Source organism: Emys orbicularis, chromosome 21 (assembly GCF_028017835.1).
Source record: "Emys orbicularis isolate rEmyOrb1 chromosome 21, rEmyOrb1.hap1, whole genome shotgun sequence".
NCBI classification, from domain to species: Eukaryota; Metazoa; Chordata; order Testudines; family Emydidae; genus Emys; species Emys orbicularis.
In genome coordinates, this window is record NC_088703.1 from 8,204,593 (window position 1) to 8,220,392 (window position 15,800).

Here is a 15,800-nt window from a genome sequence, read left to right on the forward strand (position 1 = left end):
GCCCCCGTTAGTTTGACAAGCAGTCTGCTGGCTCTTGGCAGAGACCTCACAACCCACCTTTGGTGAACTGTTGTGCATATAGCTCACCCAGGTGATCCCCGTATAACTCTAGGCATTCCTGTGCCCTCTGCCAGTTGGCGTCTATTTCTAGGCCAGACTCCTCTGTGGCACAATAGGGACCTGGGTAACTGCAGCTTCCACTGGCTGGATTTGGTGTCAATGGAGTCTGCAGCCGCTCATTGAAACTAAAAATCCAGGGCCAATTTCTCAAGAGTCCGGTTCCTAATCACTGTGTTCCAGCAGATTTGCATTTCAGGGAATTAGTCCTGAAATTGTAACTTCCCCAAGAGCTGGACACAAGAGAGACAATTATTCCTCACTTCCTGTACTACACAGCCTACATATTTCCCTGTCCTGTTTCTCAGCTGCCCTGTCCTACCCCAGAAGTGGCTGCATGTCAGTGGGAGGAGTCTTCTTCTTTTGTGTATTTCACAAGTTGATATCTATGTAACCCTTCTGCCAGTGGTGTTGGAAGTGACCAGGGCAGGTTTCAATAACTAGAGGTTCCTTTTCAGCAATATAACACAGATCCAGCTTGAGCATCCACCCAATAACCTGATACAATTACACAAAATCCACTGGGTGCTTCTACGAGGCAAAGTTTCCCCTCTTGGAAGCACAGAATCTCAGCGCAGAAAAGGAACTTTTTAATAAAAGGAGGGAAGGTCCCCAACATTAACTTGGGAAAATGCCAGAAACAGGATTTATAAACATAAAACCATGAGCAAAACACCTCCCCAAGAGTATGTTGGGCAGTGTCTTTTGCCTCAGGTTCTTGAGTCCAGCAACTAAATTTCCTTTAAGGTGCCCGTCCCGTCTTTCTCCACCGCACCCCACTCACAGTGGTTGTCCTTGGTTAGTGAAGACCCAGAATTCAGAGGTGCACCTGTGTGAGTTCAGCTCCCACCATGGGGGCGGGGAGGAGAGCCCCTGGCTCGCTCTGCTGTCTGAGTGCTTACTCTAGTGGCAGCTGCCCTGCCAGCCACTCACCACTCTGCTCGCCCTCGCCTTCTGCTGCCCCCGGCCTCTCTACTGTGACCTCTACAGGTCTCTCTCTTGAGGCTCCACCCAGCTCTCAGAGACTGTCAGCTCTTAGAGGGGAACCCTCACTCACAGCAGGTGATTTCAACTCTAGTGATCACTTAAACCAAAATGACAGGTTTCAGAGTAGCAGCCGTGTTAGTCTGTATCCGCAAAAAGAACAGGAGTACTTGTGGCACCTTAGAGACTAACAAATTTATTAGAGCATAAGCTTTCGTGGGCTACAACCCACTTCTTCTATATGCATCCGAAGAAGTGGGTTGTAGCCCACGAAAGCTTATGCTCTAATAAATTTGTTAGTCTCTAAGGTGCCACAAGTACTCCTGTTCTTTAAACCAAAATGACTCCTAATGGAGCCTTCATTAACTCTATCTTTGAAGAGTGGTGAGGGGCAGATTAAACGATGCCTAGACCTCTTACACAGTACGTACACACCTCAGCAGGAACATCCATCTCCACCTCCTCTCATTCTTGATAGGGGGTCTGGTGTCTGAGCCCCCTGGTTAGTGAGTTCCATTCAGTTCAGAGTGAGCACCTCAGTCAGGGCAGGCTCAGCACAGTTCTGCTGCCTTTTACTCATGACAACTACATTTTACTACCCCTGCATTGAAGTACTACAGTGATTTGTAACCCAGCACCAGCCAACACAGCTCTGTCTGCTGGATACCTAGGCAGAGTGAATGTGTTCTTGAAGCCTTTTCCCCTCCCCAGCTCATCATTAGCTGTCAGGGGAGAACTCATTCCAAACTTGCTTACCTCTACCTCAGGTGTGGGCAAACTTTTTGGCCCGAGGGCCACAGCTGGGTGGCTCAGGGAAGGGGGTTGGGGTGTAGGAGGTGGTGTGGAGTGTGGGAGGGGGCTTAGAGCAGGGGGTTGGGGTGCAGGAAGGGTGTGGGGTGTGACAGGGCTTAGGGCAGGGGTTCAGAGTGCAGGAGGCGTGCGAGGTGCGGCAGGGGGTTGGGGTGCAGGCAGAGTGAGATGGGGGTTCAGGGTACAGGCTCAGGCTGGGGGTTGCTTAGCTGGAGCGGCTGCGGGGCATCAGCAGCGAGTGCCAGGGCCAGGGACGGCTCCCTGCTTGCCCTGGCTCCACGCCGCGTCGCACTGCTCCCGGAAGTGGCCGGCACCACATCCCTGCAGCCCCTGGGGGAGGGCAGAGAGCTCCACGTGCTGCCCTCGGCTGCGTGTACCTCCTCCGATGCTCCCATTGGCCGCGATTCCCCGTTCCTGGCCAATGGGAGCTGCGGGGTATGGCGCTACAGGCGAGGGCAGCGCGTGGAGCCATCTGTCCCCCACCCTGCCCCCAGGGGCTGCAGGGACGTGGTGCCGACCGCTTCCGGGAGTGGTGCGGGGAGTGGCTGCCTCACAGGCACACTGAGAAGATCAGGCTAAGCCAAATTTTTGCACTGCAGCAATTCCTCTGGCCAGTCTAGTCAGGGGCCCATTAACCCTCATCCAAGGTCTACGTCCCAGGTTGTAAATGGGCAGGTACAAGTTAGGGCTTCTGAAAATGCATCAGCACGCCAGTCTCTGTATCCCAAAGTTCCTGCCCCTCTGTGAGGACACAGGTGTCAGCCCAGCTCTGTCATCATTCATCTGAGACTGGTACTGGGCTGGCAGTACTAGAGACGAGTGCAGCAATGTTACCAAGTCAGTCCTGGCAAGTCAGGAAGACCTGCAGGGACAAGTGTTTGCTGCAGGAGGGAGTCGTTCTGCTTGAAGGAAGTGTGCATTGCCTCTGCACGGGCAGTTCTAGGGGGATGGACACTGGGTGATGTTTTCAGGCAGCGATGGGATTCGATGCTGATGTCAGGCTAAGGCAACCACTAATGACACGGGTGACTGTGTTCAGCTCCCAATCACCAAGATGCTTATCCCAGCATCTGCCCCACGGTACTGCACAGTATCACACTGGAGCGAATACCAGTGCCAGGAGTGAGGGTGTAAATCTGCTCCCCAGGAGGTTCCTGCCAGCAGTGCAGGGGTGATCTTTTTTAGTGCTCTAGTGGGAGCAGTGGGTCAGACTGCCATCCAGTCTGCCTAATTAGGTGACAGCCTAGCTAGGTGAGAGCTGGCTGGGAGGGCAGTGGACAAACTTCAACATTGCCCAAGTGATTAGCCTGGTCAGTGGTGGGCAGACTCTGAAAGGCAGTTGCTCTGTGCAGAGACTGGACAGAGGTACTACGTTCCCAAGCGACACGAGAGATCAGATGCACAGGAACCTCCCTGAGTGTTTATTCCCTTGGGTGTTTGCAGATGCTGGCATCTCAGAAGTGGCTCAGCTCCAACTGGTGAATGGCCCAAGTCGCTGCGCTGGGAGGGTTGAGGTGCTTCACAACCAGCAGTGGGGAACCGTGTGTGATGACAGCTGGGACTTACAGGATGCTGGAGTCATATGCAGGCAGCTGGGCTGTGGGACGGCGTTATCAGCCCCAGGAGGGGCTCGTTTTGGGCGAGGGTCAGACCGTATCTGGCTGGATAACGTCAACTGCACAGGAACAGAAGTTGCCCTCTCCGACTGTAGGGCTCGGCCTTGGGGAGAGAATGACTGTACCCATGGAAAAGATGCTGGTGTTGCGTGCTCAGGTAACTTGCATCCATCACGTCACTGTGGGTGGTGCAGGGATCGAGCTGGGAAGCTTTCAGCACAGACCCAGCTCTCCTGTCTGAGTCAGCGCTGACCCCAGTGCCCCAGCATGGCGCTAAGGGCCTGTACTGTAGGGAGCTGTTTCGGGGTCACAGTAAGTGTCGCTTTTCCCATGGTATCAGTGCTCACTCCATTTTCCCCACACAGTTCTATGTGCCTGTGCTGCAGGGAGCAGGATGGGGGCTCAGTAGGGGGTGCTCTCCCCTCAAAGTCAGGGGTGGGCCAGTGCCCCAGCACAACACTTAGTGTCTGTGTTACAGGGAGCAGTACATGTGCCTCTGTGAGAGACCCTCCCGGCTACAGCACAATGGGGTGTGGGTAACCATACATCCCATTTGTGGTATTTGGGGTTTACTGGATCGTGCAGCCACTCAAGGATCCCTTTATGAAGTGTGGGGTTCCTATCCACGTCACTCTGGGTGATTGACATCTCAGCTAATTACCCCTGGACCTATAAAATGCCCCACTGTTGTGACGGGAGACAGGGTTCTTCCTCACTTCCTCTCGTACACGACTTATCAGTTTCTGTGCCCTGTCTCTCATCTACCCTGTTCCATGCTACAGGTGGCTGCATGGTAGTGGTGGGGAGTAGGGCTGTGAAGTTATTAAAAAGTTAATCGTGATTAATTGTGAGATAAAAAGTTTAATCTTGATTAATCACATAATTTATTGCGCCTTTACACAATAATAGAGTACCATTTATTTCATTTTTTGGGATGTTTCCTAAATTTTCATATACATTTATTTCAATTACAACACAGAATTCAAACTGTACAGTGCTCACTTTATATTTATTTTTGATTACATGTTTTTGCACTGTAAAAAAGAAACAAAATAAATATTATTTTCAGTTCACCTCATACAAGTACTGTAGTGCAACCTCTTTATCAGGAAAGTTGAGCTTACAAATGTAGAATTATTTACAAATAATAACTACAATCAAAGATAAAACAATGTAAAATTTTAGCTCCTACAAGTCCACTCAGTCCTACAGCTTGTTCATCCAGTCGCTCAGACAGACAAATTTATAAACAAGATGCAAGCAGCATTATCTCCTGCAAAGGTAAACAATGTTACCTGAAAGTGAGAGCATGCATTCACATGGCACTTTTGTAGCTGGTGTAGCAAAGTATTTATGTGCCAGATGTGATAAAAATGCATATGTACCTTCATGCTTCGACTACCATTCCAGAGAACATGCATCCATGCTGATGATGGGTTCTGCCCGATAACGATCCAAGCAGTGCAGACCGACAAATGTCCATTTTCATCATCTGAGTCAGATGCCACCAGCAGAAGGTTGATTTTCTTTTTTGGTGGTTCAGGTTCTGTAGTTTCCGCATTGGAGTGTTGCTCTTTTAAGACTTCTGAAAGCATGCTCCACACCTCATCCCTCTCAGATTTTGGAAGGAACTTCAGATTCTTAAATCTTGGGGCGAGTGCTGTACCTAGCTTTAGAAATCTCACTTTCATACTGTATTGTTCCCCTCTGGTGTTATCTGGACCGCTGATCTGCTAGGTCACTCCAATCCCTGACTCGGGGAGCCAGCCTTACCCTGCTCTGCTGTGAGAACCCCCACTCCTGGGCTTTTCACACACAGCCTCTGACATGTAACCTGCTCCTTGGATCGTGCAACCGAATGACACTAGCGAATATCGCCGGTCCCAGACAGAACCCTAGAAACCTCCGTCTTGCAGTATCCAGTTATCCCCGCTGGATGCTGCAAGCTTATCTAAGTTCATCAATTTAACAAAGGAATTGATATGTACCAGTCTTCAGGTAGAACAAACGAACTGAATTATTAACTATGAAGATAGATTTTAAGTGGTTATAAGTCAAACATAGCAAGTCAGATTTTGTCAAATGAAATAAAAGCAAAACACATTCTAAGCTGATCTTAACACTTTTAATGCCTTTTGAAACTTAGATGCTTCTTATCACCGGCTAGCTGGTTGCTCTTCAGCCAGGCTCTCCCCTTTAATCAGTACTTCAGTCGCTTTGTGTGATGTCTATAGATGTAGGTGGAAGAGAGAGGAAAAGCATGGCAAACATTTCTCCCTTTTATCATGTTCTTTCTTCCTTCTTGGCTTTGCCCCACCCTCTTTAGTGTCAGGTGAGCATTACCTCACTGCAGTCCCAAACTGACCTTAGGAAGGGGAGTCCAACAGATCCTTTTGATGCTGCCTAGGCCAGCGTTCTTTGTTCCTGTGAGTCTGGGCTGGATTTGTCCCATACATGCCTTGATGAGGTGTGAACTGCCCTTCTGCTCTTAGAGAGTTTTTGCCTGGGCTTATTTTAAAGCATGAGGATACATTTTCAACCTCATAACTTTATACGTGAAATTATAACCTCTAACATTGCTATAACATTACTGCAACAACAATTACTATAACATCACTATAACAACAAAGCTCAGTGTATTATGAGCCTTCCAAAGACAGCCGACATGACAAACTTTGTATTGGATACTGTCACGGACTCACAGACCGTGCCCACTCTTGGCCCCGTGCGGTCCATGGGGGGTGCCCCTTTCAGTGCGACAGCCCTTCTCGGGGGTCCACTCTCTCTCGGGGTCTGGCCCCTCCACCTCCTGGATCCGCACCTCTCTGAGCCTTAGCACGTCTGTCTCTGCCGTGGGCCCCCTCAGGGAGTCCACTCGCTCTGGACCCCCAGGGCCTCCACCCCCGAAGGGGTTGATGCAACCCTGTTCTCTAGACCGGAGTGACTCTCAGCCAGCATGAAACAGAAGGGTTTATTGAGAGTTGAACACAGCACAGGAAACTCTCTGACCCTCAGGCCTGGCCTCCCTCAGCCCAGCACATCCCAGTCTCTCTGCATCCAGGTGGGCTCTGCCTGCTTCCCCTCTCCAGCCCAGAGCCCCCCTGCTCGCCGCTGGGCATCCGAGATCCCCGGCCCCAGGCCCCGCCTCTGTCCATTGTCTTCCCTCCAGGTAAACAGGGTCGTAAACCGGGGCCTCCTCTCCTGCTTCTCCCTCTGGCTGGAACCGGCTGGTTAGGTCACTGGGTCCTCACTCTGCAGCCCATTGTCCTCCCACTGGCCAGAACCGGCTGCGTCTCCTCAGCTGGGCCTCTGGGTCACCAGGTCGCCAGGTCACCGGTCGCTGGGGTATTCATCCTCCCGGCCACTGGCTGGGTCCCCACGTCCTCTCTCCGGTCCTCTGCAAAACACACTCCCTCTCCCCTCACCTCGTTAAACCAGTAACACCCAGGGAAACTGAGTCCCACCCCCTCCGCATGCAAACCATTGAAACTCCACAGAAAACAAGAAAACCCCCCACTTCGTCACATCTCTCCCCCCTTCGAGGCTGAACGGAGCAGGGTCACTTAGCCAGTGACCTGGGGAAGTTCAGGGTCCCCACCCCGCGATAAAGCATCCGCTATAACATTGGCGCTCCCCCTCACATGGACCACCTCCATGTCATACCCCTGGAGGAGCAGGGCCCACCTCAGCAGCTTGGCATTAGCCCCTTTCATTTGGTGCACCCACGTCAGGGCGAATGGTCGGTGTACACGGTGAAGCGCCGCCCAAATAGATATGGCTGCAGTTGGTTAAGGGCCCACACCATGGCCAGGCATTGCTTCTCTATGGCCGCATAGTGCTGCTCCCGGGGCAGCAGCTTCTACACAATGGGGTGTCTCTCCCCCTTAGTATCAGTTTGCATCAGTACCGCCCCCAGCCCTGTGTCCGAGGCGTCGGTGAACACCAGGAAGGGTTTGTTAAAATCCGGGTTTACCAGCACCGGGCCCTGGATAAGTGCCCCCTTCAGCGCACAGAGAGCCCTCTGGCACTGCTCGGTCCAGACCACCTTGTCCGGCTTTCCCTTTCAACACAGCTCCGTGAGGGGCGTGCTGCCAGGGAGCTAAAGTGGGGCACAAACCTCCGGTAGTACCCTGCCATCCCCACCTTGCACTTTTCAGCTTTTATGGTCAGGCCTGCATCCTGGAGGCGACCCAGCACTCTCTTCACCTGGGACACATGTTCCTCCCAGGTCTGGCTAAAGACACAGATATCGTCAGTATACGCTAGTGCAAAGCCCTCCATCCCCCTTAGTAACTGATCCACCAGGCGCTGGAAGGTGGCAGGTGCCCCCTTGAGGCCGAAAGGCAGGACCAGGAACTCGAAGAGCCCTATTGGTGTGGTGAAGGCGGACTTCGCCCTGGCCTCCGGGTCCAAAGACACCTGCCAGTAGCCCTTGGTAAGATCCAGGGTAGTGAGGTACCGGGCGCCCCCCATCTTGTCTAAGATTTCATCAGTCCTGGGTATGGGGTAGGCGTCGGACACAGTAATGGCATTGAACTTCCGATAGTCCACACAGAACCGGATCGACCCGTCCTTCTTGGGGACCAGCACCACGGTGAGGCCCAGGGACTGGCGGACGGCTGGATCACCCCTAAAGCCAGCATGTCCCCGACCTCTCTCTCCAGGTCCTGGGCTGTTTTCCCAGTGACCCTGAATGGGGAACACCTGATGGGAGGGTTGGTTCCCGTCTCCACCCGGTGGACAGCCAGGTTAGTGAGCCCAGGCCGGCTGGAGAACAGCTGCCGGTATGGATGCAGCACGGCTCTGATCCATGCCTGCTGGGCAGGGGTTAGCTAGTCTGAGAGGGGAATTGATTCTAGTGAGGGGTTAGCCCCAGCCTCAGGGAGGAGTCCCACCAGGGGGTCCTCTCCTTTCTCCTCCCACTGCCCACACACAGCTAGCACCAACTTCTCCCTGTCCCAGTACGGCTTCATCATGTTGACGTGATACACCCGGTGGCTCTGAGCCCGGTTGGACAGTTCCACCACATAGTTCACCTCGTTTACCTGTCTGATGACCTTGAAGGGGCCGTCCCGGGCCGCTTGCAGCTTGTTCTTCCTCACGGGGATGAGGAGCATCACCTGATCCCCGGTAGCATATGAGCGGGCACGGGCTGAGCGGTCGTACCAGACCTTCAGCTTCCTCTGGGCCCTTGCTAGGTTCCCCCTAGCCAAGCCCATGAGCTCCACGAGCTTTTCCCGGAAAGTCAGTACATACTGTACCACTGATTCCCCATCGGGAGAGGCCTTTCCCTCCCACTCGGCTCTCATCAAGTCCAGGGGACCCCTCATCCTCCTTCCGTACAGCAACTCGAACGGGGAGAACCCTGTGGATTCCTGGGGCACTTCCCTATATGCGAACAGCAGGTGGGGTAAATACTTGTCCCAGTCCTGCGGGTGCTGGTCCATAAAGGTTTTCAGCATCCTCTTTAGGGTCCCATTGAACCTCTCCACTAGCCCGTTGGACTGAGGGTGGTAGGCTGAGGCCCAGGTGTATCGGACCCCACACTTCTCCCACAGGAATCGCTCCCGGCAGTCCTCCCCCTGGGATCCTGCACTGTCGTGGCTAGCCAGGGCCCTCAGTTTCTCCAGGGAGGGATCCACCTGCAGCTCCGTTTGGAATTCAGCTGCTGGGTCTGAGGCCACAGCCCTGGCTGGTGGCGCCTCAGTTTCCCCACCCTGGGACGGAGGCTCCGGCCCAGCCCTGTCGAGCCCTACCCTTGGCGCTTCAGCCCCTCCCCTCGGGAGGTCCCGTGCCCCTCGCTGGCTCTGGCTCCGGGTAAGGACCAGGGCGCTATGAGTGTCATCTGGCCAATTCTCCAAGTCAGTACCCATTAGCACCTCGGTAGGCAGGTGGTCGTGCACCCCAACCTCTTTGGGTCCCTCCTTAGCCCCCCATTTCAGGTGTATCCTCGCTACAGGCACCTTGACGGGGGCCCCAAACACTCCCCTCAGGGTCAGGTAGGCATCGGGCACTAGCTGGTCTGGGTCCACCACCTCGGACCGCGCCAGCGTCACCTCTGCACCCGTGTCCCAGAACCCCTGGACACGTCTTCCCCCCACCTCAATGGGGAAGATGTGGCAATTGTTCCCCGGGGCCTGTCCCATGCTCACCCGGCGGATTGGGTACGGGTGCTCTGGACCTGGGGCCCAGCCTTCCCCTGCTGGCCTGGCCTGGCGGTCCCCTCCCCCTGGCACGGCCCTCTCGACTGCAGCCCCTGGGCCCGGCGGTGCCCCCTCTCGGTGGGCTTCCACCCAGTTAACACCCCGCGGGTTCTGCTTGGCTCCCATTTCCTTCATCGTCAGGCACTGTGCCACCTTGTGCCCCTTTAGGCCACAGTAATTACACCTCATGTCCCTCAAGTCCCACGAGGGGGTCGCCCCGCCCCGGCAGTCCCGGGTACCCCTGAGTTGGGCTTCCTGGAGTCCCACCTTTGAGAGGGCTCAGGGTGACTCCCCTTATGAGTCCCTGATGTGGGTCTCCCACCTACCCCCGATCTACTGTCCATGAACTCATCTGCCAGCGCCCCTGCACGGCGCAGATCTTTGGGCTTCCGGTCCACTAGTCACATCTTAAGGTCCGGAGGGCAGATGTCATACAGCTGCTCCAACCCAACCAGGTTATACACATCCTCTGCGGTAGTGGCCCCTGCGCCCTTCCCCCACTTGCGGAGATATTCCCCCAGCACGTTGGTGACCTCCTTGTAAGAGACAACTGAGGCCTTGCGCACACCCCGGAATCGTTTCCTGTACGCCTCGGGGGTCAGTTCAAACTTCAGCAGCAAAGCCTGTTTGAATAGGTCCTAGTCCCCCATCTCAACACCATCCATTTGGCTGAACGCCTGTATGGCTTTGGGACCCAGCAGGGGGGTCAGCCAGTGAAGCCTGTCTGCGGGGTCAATCTGGTTCAGTTCACAAGCCTTCTCAAAGGCTGTGAGGTAGGCATCAATATCCCCCCCCTCCTTGAACTGGGGCAGCAGTTTGGTGTCTAGATTCCCCACACCACTGGCGTCTCAGGGCCCTTCCCCACTTACCCCGTGGCAGGCCCTCTTGGCCCGCCTCTCGTCCATCTCCAACTCGTGCTTCCGCTGTTCTACACGGTCCGCTCGTTCTCTCTCTCTGTCCACCAGCCTCCGATCCTCTAGCTCCAGCTCCTTTACTTTCAGCTGCAGCTCCAATCTCCGCAGCTCCTCTAGGGAGGGACCTGACGGGGATCTCCCTGTACTGACTGGGGAGTCAGGTCTGACCCACTCCCGGTCACTACACAGACTGCCCCCACGGCTACTCCCCGGCTCTCCAGGCACCCCGGGAGCCCCCCTGGGGTCTGGAGCCTGCGCCTCAGACGGGTCATTCTCTACAAGCTGAGTAATCAGCCGCTCCTTAGTGAGCCTCCCCACGCTCAGCCCCCTCTCCCTGCAGAGACGTGCCAGGTCGCTCTTATGGAGCTGGGTCTAGGCCATTTCCAGGCTGGTTCCGTTCAATACCCTCGTTCTATCGCTGGCAGCCACTCACTGCAAAGCGCCTGCGCCCGCAGCCAACGTCTACAGGGTGCATCCGCGAAATATCCCACTTCTGACACCACGTTGTCACGGACTCACAGACCGTGCCCACTCTTGGCCCCGTGCGGTCCATGGGGGGTGCCCCTTTCAGTGCGACAGCCCTTCTCGGGGGTCCACTCTCTCTCGGGGTCTGGCCCCTCCACCTCCTGGATCCGCACCTCTCTGAGCCTTAGCACGTCTGTCTCTGCCGTGGGCCCCCTCAGGGAGTCCACTCGCTCTGGACCCCCAGGGCCTCCACCCCCGAAGGGGTTGATGCAACCCTGTTCTCTAGACCGGAGTGACTCTCAGCCAGCATGAAACAGAAGGGTTTATTGAGAGTTGAACACAGCACAGGAAACTCTCTGACCCTCAGGCCTGGCCTCCCTCAGCCCAGCACATCCCAGTCTCTCTGCATCCAGGTGGGCTCTGCCTGCTTCCCCTCTCCAGCCCAGAGCCCCCCTGCTCGCCGCTGGGCATCCGAGATCCCCGGCCCCAGGCCCCGCCTCTGTCCATTGTCTTCCCTCCAGGTAAACAGGGTCGTAAACCGGGGCCTCCTCTCCTGCTTCTCCCTCTGGCTGGAACCGGCTGGTTAGGTCACTGGGTCCTCACTCTGCAGCCCATTGTCCTCCCACTGGCCAGAACCGGCTGCGTCTCCTCAGCTGGGCCTCTGGGTCACCAGGTCGCCAGGTCACCGGTCGCTGGGGTATTCATCCTCCCGGCCACTGGCTGGGTCCCCACGTCCTCTCTCCGGTCCTCTGCAAAACACACTCCCTCTCCCCTCACCTCGTTAAACCAGTAACACCCAGGGAAACTGAGTCCCACCCCCTCCGCATGCAAACCATTGAAACTCCACAGAAAACAAGAAAACCCCCCACTTCGTCACAGATACCACACAATCATTTTATAAGGATGAACATGGGGGTGCTGGGTGATTCCCTGAGGTACAGAGAGTCACAGGTACCTTCTTTGCGTTTTGTGAAATTTGCAGTGAAAGTGTTCTTAAAATGAACAACATGTGATGAGTCATCATCCAAGTCTACTGTAAGATGAAAGATATGGCAGAATGCAGGTAAAATACATAGCAGGAGATACGCAATTCTCCCCCAAGGATTTCAGTCACAAATTAAATTAACACATCGCTTTTTTAACGAGCATCATCAGCATGGTAGCATGTCATCTGGAATGGTGGCCAAAGCATGTAGGGGCATGTAAATGTTTAGCATATCTGGCACATAAATACCTTGCAGTGCCACCTACAAAAGTGCCATGCGAACGCCTCTTCTCACTTTTGGGTGACATTGCAAATAAGAAGCAGGCAGCATTATCTCCTGTAAATGTAAACAAACTTGTTTGTCTGAGCGATTGGCTGAATGAGAAGTAAGACTGAGAGGATGTGTAGCCTCTAAATTTTCCATTGTTGGTTTTTTTGCGTGCATTTAAGTAACAAAAAAAAATCAACATTTGTAAGTTGCACTTTCACAATAAAGAGATTGCACTACAGAACTTGTATGAGGTGAATTGCAAAATACTATTTCTTTTACTATTTTTACAGTGCAAATATAGTAAAAACTGTTTTTTCCAGCACTTCACCAACAGGAAAGCTCTATAAATTGGCATTTCGGAACTTCATTGAAATTCCGGTTTATAGTCCGGTTGGCGCGGGGCTGGCAGGGTGCTGGTGAACAGAAGGGGGTTTGGATTGCAGATTCTGGGAGGGACTTTGGGTGTGGGAGGGGTCTTGGTACATGGGAGCGAGTGCAGGGTGTAAGATCCATGGGCCTCTCACTTGGATGGCTCCCCATAAGCGGTGACCTGTCCCGGGCTCTGGCTACTCCTAAGCGGAGACGCATCAGGTGGCTCTGTATTCTTCCCGCCGCCCGTGCCAGCTGCACAGCTCCCATTGGCTGGGAACCACGGCCACTGGGAGCTGCAGGTGGAGGGAGTGCACCAACCTGCCTGCCGTGACTCCACCTAGGATCAGCCGGGACGAGTTGCTGCTTCCGGGGAGCTACCTGAGGTGGCCCTGGATCCGGCACCCTGCACCCGATACCGCGCCCCAACTGCCTGCCCTGGGCCCCCTCCTGCACCCAAAATCCCTCCCAGAGCCCGTGCCCCATCCTTCAGCTCCGCACTCCCTCCCGCACCCAACCCCCCTCCCTCTTAGTTAACCAGCATTTTTCATTTACCAGCACCCCCCATTCCCCCTACATGCTGGATAAAACAACTTTAACTGTAATAATATAAAATGAGAACAGTACACATTGTATTCTGTGTCGTAACTAAAATCAATATATTTGAAAATATAGAAAAACATCCAAAATATTTAATAAATTTAAATTGATATTCTATTCTTTAACAGTACAATTAAAACTGTGATTAATCGTGATTAATTTTTTTAATCATTATTATTTTTTTTTAGTTAACTGATTAATTCACAGGGAGTGAACCCTTAACAGGCTGTTGCAGAGGCTGTTCAGACCTGTCAGTGGGAGGCACTATGTCCTTCTTTCAGTGATTGCTCATGTGCATTCCAATAGGTGTGTGCGCGCCGCGTGCATGATCGTCGGAAGGTTTTTCCCTAGCGGTACCCATCGGGTCGGCTGTGGAGACCCCTGGAGTGGCGCCTTCATGGCGGTGTATATAGGTCCCTGCCGACCCGCTGCCTGCTCAGTTCTTTCTTACCACCAGTGACGGTCGTTGGAGCAGCTCAATCTCTTGCACTCGCAAATGCCTTTGTAGTGGTTTCCTTTTCTTAGTTGTAGATAGTTAATAGTTAGTTATTGTGACAAAGTTCCTCCTCTATCTTGGTGGGTCCTGCGCTTATTGGCGGATTTTCCTGCCTCAGAGATTCACCATGTGGGTTGGGGAACAGCCCAGAAACCTTCCCCTCTGGAAGAACCCACAGTCCAGGTAAATTGGGAGGTTTGGGGGGAACCCGGGCCCGCCCTCTACTCCGGGTTCCAGCCCAGGGCCCTGTGGACTGCAGCTGTCTATAGTGCCTCCTGTAACAGCTGCATGACAGCTACAACTCCCTGGGCTACTTCCCCATGGCCTCTTCCAAACACTTTCCTTAGTCTCACCACAGGACCTTCCTCCTGGTGTCTGATAACGCTTGTGCTCCTCAGTCCTCCAGTAGCTCTCACTCTCAGCTCCTTGCGCCTCTTGCTTCCTGCTCCTCCCACTCGCACCACAAACTGAAGTGAGCTCCTTTTAAAACCCAGGTGCCCTGATTAGCCTGCCTTAATTGATTCTAGCAGCTTCTTCTTAATTGGCTCCAGGTGTCCTAATTAGCCTGCCTGCCTTAACTGGTTCTAGCAGGTTCCTGACTACTCTAGTGCAGCCCCTGCTCTGGTCACTCAGGGAACAGAAAACTACTCATCCAGTGACCAGTATATTTGCCCTCTACCAGACTCCTGTACCCCACTGGTCTGGGTCTGTCACATATACCTCCCCCCTGCTCAACGCCAAGGGGTTGGGCAGCTTGGGATGCCAGACAGTGCACACGTGACAAGCCATCGGCATTGCTATGACAGCTCCCTGCTCTGTGTTGCACACGGAACTGGAAAGGTTGGAGGGATAAGAACCATCTGGTCACCCTTGTGTTCTTCTCCTTGTTCTGCTGCATCCATTGAAGAGGGGCATGGTCGGTCACGAGGACAAATCTGCGCCCAAGCAGGTAGTAGCGCAATGTTTGCATGGCCCATTTTACAGCGAATCATTCTCTCTCCACCACTGCATATTTTTGTTCCCTTGGAAGGAGTTTCCGACTGAAGTATAGAATTGGGTGTTCCTCCTCCCTGACCATCTGTGATAGAACGGCCCCCAACCCTACTTCCGATGCATCCGTCTGCAGGATAAACTCCTTGGTGAAATCAGGGGCTATCAGTACGGGGTTACTGCAGAGGGCAGTCCGTAGGTCTGTGAATGCTTCCTCTGCTGCGTCAGACCATCTCACCAGATCAGGTCCACGGGCTTTCACTAGGTCTGTCAGGGGGCTTGCCCTTGTGGCAAAGTGGGGGATAAATCGTCGGTAATACCCCACCACGCCTAGGAAAGCCCGGACTTGTTTCTTGCGACTTGGTCGGCGCCAATTTTGGATGGCCTCTAACTTGTTCACTTGGGGTTTTACCAGACCTTTTCCCACAATGTAGCCAAGATATTTGGCCTCCGTAAACCCTACAGCGCACTTGGCAGGGTTTGCTGTAAGGCCAGCTCGCCTGAAGGTATCGAGGACTGCCTCCACCTTCTCCAGGTGGGTTTCCCAGTCTGGGGTATGAATGACCACATCGTCCAAGTAGGCAGCAGCATAACTGTTATGCGGGCGTAATAGCTTGTCCATGAGGCGCTGGAAGGTAGCTGGGGCCCCATGTAGTCCAAAAGGGAGGACAGTATATTGAAAAAGATCCTCTGGTGTAGAGAACGCAGTCTTTTCCTTTGCGTATTCTGCAAGGGGAATCTGCCAGTACCCCTTTGTCAAGTCTAGGGTAGTCAAGTACCGGGCATTAGCCAGACGGTCCACTAGCTCATCTATGTGAGGTATGGGGTATGCGTTGAATTGGGATACTTCGTTTAGTCGCCGGAAGTCATTGCAAAATCTTGTGGTGCCATCAGGTTTGGGCACCAGCACGATTGGGCTGGACCACTGACTGTGGGATTCTTCGATGATCCCCAACTCCAGCATTTTTTTTACTTCTGCT